Source organism: Choloepus didactylus, chromosome 9, assembly GCF_015220235.1.
Source record: "Choloepus didactylus isolate mChoDid1 chromosome 9, mChoDid1.pri, whole genome shotgun sequence".
NCBI lineage: Eukaryota > Metazoa > Chordata > Mammalia > Pilosa > Megalonychidae > Choloepus > Choloepus didactylus.
Genome location: NC_051315.1, coordinates 10941403 through 10949839, shown reverse-complemented (window position 1 = coordinate 10949839; position 8437 = coordinate 10941403). Strand labels below are relative to the sequence as shown.

Sequence of the window (8437 nt, the reverse complement as noted above, 5' to 3'; positions counted from 1 at the left end):
GGTTCCTTCAGTATCCAGCATGGGATATATGAAGGGGAAAAAATTACAAATAAGAAATTCACTACTATGTCATTCCTCAGTTCCTGATATCCCTAGCCAGGCTGTTCTCTTCTTTCTAACTTTTATAGTCTTCTTCTGTTTCTGTTATATGTAATGTACATGGTTTTCAGTTGAACTTAACAGGAGGAGTCAGGAAATATATATCTACTCCATTTCACCAGAAGCAAAAGTAACTGCAATGTATTTTTAATCGAACTATTTATATAAACAGAGACCCTACAAAGATTTGCCAGAAACCTTGAATGCCTGAGGGATGACCCTGTCCAAAACTGTGCACATGCCATACCTAGCTGTCAGATGGGTTGGGAGAACATTAATTGTTAGCAGAACACAGTACCACCCCATCTAGAACTTGGGTTCTCTTAGTAAGTATGAAGAGAAGATAGATACTTAATAGGAAATCAACTGCTTCCACCACACATTCCATTGCTTAACAGCTTATTATAAAAAAAGTTCATGTGAGCTTGACATGAGCTGCCAGTTAACATAAAGAAAATACTATATGTGAGAAAATTCATAAATTCATACACAATAATTCATACAGCCATGCTGTAATGTGTAAGAAACCAAGCTGAAAAGTTGGAAAAGTCCAAGAGGTGAATATGTATTTCTTGCTGCAGCAGAAACGACCTCAGACTCAGAGCCCCGATGATCCAGATGAGGGATGCTCGTGCACTGCTGCAGTGAACTGGTGCAAAGGCCTTGGAGCTTTGAGCCTCTAAAAGCCTCTGTTTCGCTCAGGTGTGGAATGGTCATGAAGGAAATAGAGATCTTCCGTCTGGCTTAGGAAACTAGGGGAAAGTAATTTACGGAATGTTACAAACAGTGAAGAGTGGCAGGGGGCATTTGATAAATATACTTGGCTTGAATATAGGTCAATGAATATTTCTGAAACTCCGAGGAGATTTTGGAATTTCATCAATAATTGTAGAAGGGTAATAGTAATAAATATGAAGGTTGATTGACTGACTGTTCTTTACTAAATGATTCCAGAGGTCAATTATGTGGCTTGCAGAACAGAACCCAGCCTTTATTGAGTGATTGTTCTACATCACATATTATATCAAAATGTGTAATGTTAGTAACATTATTCCTATTTTTTTTTGCTTTTAATCCCTAAATATTAATATACCAAATAGATACTACGTATAAATCTAGAAATATTTTAAAAATTTACACTGACAGGCAAATCTCCCTTCTATCCCTGGTAACTCAATTTCCTTCTTCAGTGGCAAACATAATTTCTATTATTTTATATAACTTTCCAGAGATGATCATATCTGCATAAGTATGTGTATTTCATGTTACTAAAATGGTAGCATAGTTGAATGTACCATCTTTTTATCTCTATAATTTTATATAATAATGTGGCTTAGAGATTGTTACTACATTTTTCTCATGTTTTTGAACACATTTAAGAACTTCATATTGATAGATAGATAGATAGATGGCATAATATAATATACATCAGGAAGTTGCCTTTCCTTTCTCCATGGCAGTTCAAACATAAATAGTTATATGTTTAAGCTTATCAATATTTTTAAAATTACTATATTATAATTCAATAATCTGGTTAAATTATAATTGCATCCCATTTTCTTACTAGACTGCTTTCTCTGAGAATTCTTAACAGTAATTCTGTTAAGCGGGGGGTCAAGACTTGGAGAACTAACCTTAAGGGATGAGGCTCTCTGTTTTCATAGCAGTTCATTTCCCCAGACTTAAAATAATACACAAAATGTAATAGTGACATTAAATGTCATTTACTGAGCACCAAGAACTAGAAACATTGCTGTTTGTTATATAACTTATTAATAACTCAATAAATGTAAAAGAGCAATACAATTATTCTCATTTTAGATAAGATGGAAATGATTACAAAGATTAAGCCACTTTTTGAATAAATGGTGAATATTAATATATACACTGTAATTCTTCCCTTTGAAAGTTTAATCGTAAACCAAAATTTCTCTGGAATTATGTGTATTTTCTGCAACATTTAGAAAAACAAATTAATAAAATGTTAAATGTCCAGAATCAGTTTCTATTAAATCATGAAAACTAAATTTAAAATATGTACCTCCATTTATCATATATTTTTAGTAAAAATAATGTAATTATTTGATTAAAAATAATAGCTAAAACATATGTCAAATATTATACTAGTAAAAGCAACCCAAAAAGTTCAAGTGGAAGCTTTTCCTATAGAGTCATATAACGTCCAATTTATCTGTGTCATATCAATACTGATTCACAAAATATGCTCATTTTTTCTCACGCAATAAATTTCAATTTCACTCTGCTATTTTACATTAAATTTACAGAAAGCTTTTTGTATTTAGTTTCACTGCACCTATTTCACCATTTTCCATTTTGTCATAACAATGTTTATCACCACAGGAAAAATCTACATAATTATGGTCCTTTCAGCCAAGCCACTTAAGCCTCAATTGCAAAAAACTTTTCAAAATAAGAAATAAATAAATAAACCATCTGAGAATTATGAACAGTAATTCTGTTAAGAGGGGGGTCAAGACTTGGAGAACTAACATTAAGGGGTGAGGTTCCCATTTTTAAAACATCTTTTCTCTTGCAGGTTTACCCTGAGGTAGAACTCCAATCGTATGACAGCGCCACAGTGGTTGTGCTGCCAGCTAAATCTCCAATCAAAATCCTATTTTCCCAGCCAGAGGAAGCAGGAAAAGGGGACCTGTATTGTGATCAGTGCAGCAGGAATACACATTTGTTTTCTCTCTGTTCTCTTGTGAATTTTCCAAGGGTGAGACCCAACTAGGAAGCTCTGTGGCTTGGGTGGCTTTACCACTGAGAGAAATCCTGCCTTCCTGGCCATGTGAATCAGGAAAAAAAAAAAAAAATCCTTGCAGAAAGAAGCAGCTGGGGGAATCCTGGAGTTGAGAGTGCTGGAGAGGGGGATCTCCTAATTCTATGTATGAAACTGCACAAGTCCCAGGTTCACACCTAGCTATGCATGTGTGCAAATCAGCCTGAACAACAGTCTTAGAACACTGAACTAAAATATGAATTAAGTCTCAGATTTAACCAGTGTATTCTAAGGACAGGCCCAAAGCAGCATAGCAAAGACTTTGGTAAGTGAAATGAGATTGGAATCAAGATCCCCAGAAAATGAGAGGAAACTTTCAGTATGAACCCAGCTGGTTAATTAATCACTAACAAACACACAATGACAACAACAACAACAAAATCAACATTCTCTGGAGGATTTTAACAGGGTTCTGAGCCTTTACAACATAAAACAGAACAAAAAAACAAGTTCTGCATTTTTTTAAATCACTGAAAGTGTTCAGTAGCAAAATAAAGATGGCAAAAGAAAGTAAATTGAAATATAGGTCAATAGAAGTTATCTAATTTGATGTACAGAGAAAGTTGAGATTGGGACAGAAATAAGTTCTCAGGAAACTGTGTAATAAAATAAAGATTTTTTATTCATTTTTATTGAGATATATTCACATACTATGCAGTCATACAAAACATACATTCATTTGTTCACAGTACCATTATATAGTTGTGCATTCATTACCAAAATTAATTTTTGGACATTTTCATTACCACACACACAAAAATAATAAGAATAAAAATTAAAGTGAAAAAGAACAATTAAAGTAAAAAAGAACACTGGGTGCCTTTTTATTTTTTTTGCCCCCTTTTTTCTACTCATCCATCCATACACTGGACAAAGGGGAGTGTGGTCCATATGGCTTTCCCAATCACATTGTCACCCCTCATAAGCTACATTTTTATACAATCATCTTCAAGATTCATGGGTTCTGGGTTGTAGTTTGATAGTTTCAGGTATTTACTGCTAGCTATTTCAATCCATTAGAACCTAAAAAGGGTTGTCTGTATTGTGTGTAAGAGTGCCCACCAGAGTGGACCTCTCGGCTCCTTTTGGAATCTCTCTGCCACCGAAGCTTATTTCATTTCCTTTCACATCCCCCTTTTGGTCAAGAAGATGTTCTCCATCCCACGATGCCGGGTCTACATTCCTCCCTGGGAGTCATATTCCACGTTGCCAGGGAGATTCACTCCCCTGGGTGTCTGATCCCACATAGAGGGGAGGGCAGTGATTTCACCTTTCAAGTTGGCTTAGCTAGAGAGAGAGGGCCACATCTGAGTAACAAAGAGGCACTCAGGGGGAGACTCTGAGGCACAAATATAGGGAGGCCTAGGCTCTCCTTTGCAGCCACAGTCTTCCCAAGGGCAAGTCATTTTAACACTAATGCCACTGAAGTCTCAGGAAAGGAAGAGAAAGCGAACAATGCAGAAAATGCATTTGAAACAATCATAGTTTAACACTCACCAAATTTGGGGAAAGATGGGAATTTACATATTAAAGAAGCTCAGAAAACCACAACAAGGACAAACTCAAAGAAAACCATGTACAGGCTCTTTACAATCAAACTACTGAAAACCAAAGATAAAGAAAAACCTAGATATCAGCTAGAGAAAAATGACACATTACTTATAGAACACTGATTCAGCTAACAGATTTTTTTTCAAAATCCTTGAAGGCCAGAAGACAGTAAAAGAACAACTGTCAATGTAGAATTTATTTCAGATAAAATATTTTTCAGGATTAAAACAGGGTAAAGATACGTTCGGAGAAACTAAGAAATCTCATATTCAGCATATAGTCTCTAAATGAAACATTAGAGACAGATAATTCTTCAGGCAGAAGGAAAATGACACTATGGGGAAACTTGGAACTTCAGGAATGAATAGAGAACTGAAATGGTAAATAATGGGGTAAATATAACAAGAAACTATTGTTCTCTTAAGTTCCTTAAATATAGGCATGAATATTGAAATGAACATTACTACATTGTCATGGGGGTCATGGGGGTCTTAATTTAGATAGGTGTAATACATACACCAACTAAAAAAAAAAAGTGAGCCCCAACAAAAAGGGCCCTATATATTTTTTTATTTTCCTTGACATGGTTTATTTTAATTAAAAATACAGCTGAACATACATCACAGATTTCATGAAATATAAACAATGACATTCTCTCTGCATATTAACCAACACTGATGTGTATACTTGAGTTTTAAAATGGATTACTTATAATCCTTTAAAGTGCAATTTATTTAAGGGTTTAAGCAAATCATAGGATCAAGAATCTTTTCAATAGATAATTGACATTGAATGTCAAAAGCCAGAATTGATTTCTATAGATGCCAAATTTACTTGTGTTGTAATAATGACCCCCATACCTGAAACTTTAATTGCTGAGGTTTAGAAGATGCTCTAATTGGCAAGAGCTTTTTCTGATGTTATCATGTTTGTCTGTTTCAATCTATTCTAACTAAAAAGAATTAAGGGTCTAGAGTAGTTGCTTTAGCAGCTCTAAGTTCTATAACTATGACGGCATTCCTGTTAGAACATAGGAGAACGCTGCATAGTTCCCCTGTTGTATCTGAAGGGAAAACAAAGAACTTGAGTTGCTTCTCTGACCTCAGCAACTTAACTATGCTTTAGGCTACAGTGTTAATGCCTAAGATGAAATCAAGGTAGAAACATGGGAGTTAAAAAATAACCAGAAGATGCTTTTGAATAGAGAAATGAAGTATGAGAGGAACTTTTCTAGGAGCTGTCTGATGGAGGAGGAGGGATTGTAACACTAAGGCCATTCACTGCTGAGACTGAATATTGTCATTGTTTTTGTTTTTTGTCTGTTTCCTTCAATTGGTGGAAATATTGACTCCAATATACTGGTGCCCAAGAAAGATTCCCATTAGAGGATGAACAAGACTCTTTTAAAATGGTAACAAAGAAGCAAAATATTTATTTCTAGACAGCAATGCCAGCCCGACTTTCTTCTGCTTGAAGAATATTTCCCTCTTGAAAAGCCTTTTACATGAGCATCTGCAAAATAGTCTGTGTCTGTACCAGCTCAGCAATTATTCATCCAAGAAAAGGGCACACTTCAGGGGTTCAGGACAGGAGGGAAAAAAAGAGAGCTTTTCCTCCCTCCAAGTGTAAATAGGAAGCTTCAGACAATCTTAGGAGCACTGTGATCACAGGTTTCGGCTTTCCACAAAGTTCCATTCTGGAAATTCTGGATGGAGCTATTGGCTCACACTGTTTACAGCCTGAGGAGGCAGATGTGCAGGTGCCTCTGTGCTCACAGGAGGCAAAGGAACTTCTTGTGGTGGAGGTGGAGGGGGGCAGGTGGAGGTGAAGCAGCTGTCCCTGCTGCAGAGGGTGGAGCCGGTGATGACAGGAATGTGAGAGCTGAACCAGCCCCAGATCCTGCTGAATTATTTGAGCTGCTGTATTTTGCAGAACTTTCTTCCCTGTTCTCAGTGGTGGATCATTTTGACTTCTTTCGAGCCTAAATCTTTCTCTGTTTCCTTTTTAGCTCAGATGCATGGTGTGAGTGAGCTCTTGTCAGTCTTCAATGCTGATGGATCGGTTTCTGTTTCTCAATTAGTCTCTTTTCTATATATTATTTGGCAGTTTTCAATGCCTCTTTTAACTTTGTTGGAATCTTAAACTGTAGCTTTCCAGAAGTGGTTAGTAAAACATCATTGAACAATGACATCTGTAAGAGATGGAGATGGTAGGCATGCCATGTTCTCAGTCTTCAAAAGACAGCATAGACGTCTACATGGCTACCACAGCCATGGACAGTGCAGGAGGGAAGAGTCTATAGGTACTGTCTGGTGGTTGTCCACAGGCCATTTCATACAATAAGTGGCCAAAGCATCGGACGTCTACACTTTCCAATGTATTGATTTTCCTGAATTGTGAGAAATATGATTAGTAGAAGAAAGGGAGGCCCAATAGGAAATTCTCAAGGTCTAGTACCCAGCAAGTGTCCCCATTTAGCACCACATTGGAGGAATGAAGATGCCCATAAGGGAATCCCTTGTGAAGTAGAAACTTTAGTACCTCTAATATTTATCACCCATATGTTTTTATTTGCTGGAATTCAAGACCCTGAATCTTCTTAGGGTTGCAGTGCTTCTTATGAATGGGTCTTTTGGTTTTGCCTTGTAGATCAGGTCCTTCAAAGTTCCTTTTTCACTAAACATTCTAATTCACAATGTTGAATATTCGGTAGCTGTGGCAAAGGTAATTCGATAGACATAAGGGTGCAAACAGGAAAGAAGTTTGATTAGACACCAAAAATCTTTATCTGATGAGTACTTTTCAGGGCCAAGTTTGACCCAGCTTAACACTAGTTGTTCCTTTGGCTGATTTTTAATCTTCCTTGAGAAATATTTCTTCCTTATTCTCCAAAATATGTCTTTCAATGGTTCTACCACCTCCCACTTTGGTCCTGATTGGAAGAACATGGAAACCTGTTATAAGACAATCTCAGTGTAGTTTGCAGAATAGTTGTTTGGATCTAAACACTTCTCACGAAGCTCACAGTTAGACAAGATATGATTTGTGGTGATAATGTTAAGATAGTTCTGGAGATATTTTTGCCTCTCAGCTATGAATTCATGATCCATGTTACCATCAATATTTTGGGGGAAAGAAGTAGATGTAGGCCTGCAATCTGAAAGCTGTTGTTCAGCAAATCAAAGTCACTGTATCGTCTAACAATCTGCAAGCTCTTTTCTACAGAAATTCCTCTCTGTACCCTAATGATACTTCCCGTGTGGGACTGCAGGCTCTGGGTCACCTTGTTGATGGTTGCTGTCAGTGGCATCGTGTCATCTGTCAGCACTTTGCTGGCTGGAGGCTCCTCCGTGAAGGCACTCCCAGGCCTCCTGGCTGCCACTGCCTTAGGACCAGGAGCAGGAACTGGAAGCATAGACTCCTGCTGCCCACCCAGCTTTGCACCACCACTACCTCCATGCCCTATATGTTTTAAGACATCAACATTTTAGTTGAAGTGCTAAAATATTAAGTCAAAGTAGACTGCGAAAGTTTAGGTATATGTATATTGTAACTCTTGGAGAACTCTATCACTAAAAAAAGTACATAAAATTATAGCTAAAATTTAATGCTAAAATTATTCAAATAAACCAAAAAAATCAGAAAGGGGAACAGAGGGATAAATAGGAGGGAGAAGAAGCAGAAAATGAATAATAAAATGATAGACCTAAATGCAACTATATAAACAATTACATTAAATGTAAATGATCTCAACACACCAATTTAAAGACAGAGATTATCAGATATAGAATAAAAAAAATTAAAATGATTCAACTATATGCTGTTGTTCTGGTTCGCTAATGCTGCCAGAATGCAAAATACAAGAAACGGATTGGCTTTTATAAAGGGGGTTTATTTGGTTGCACAGTTACTTACAGTCTTAAGACTTTAAAGTGTTCAAGGTCAGGCACCAACAATAGGGTAACTTCACTGGAGAATGGTCAT

The 8437-nt window shown here is 36.7% G+C and overlaps 1 pseudogene; it reads right to left on the bottom strand.

Moving 5' to 3' along the window:
• Positions 1-6117: 6117 nt before the first annotated feature.
• Positions 6118-7805, bottom strand: LOC119544377 (annotated as a pseudogene).
• Positions 7806-8437: the final 632 nt, after the last annotated feature.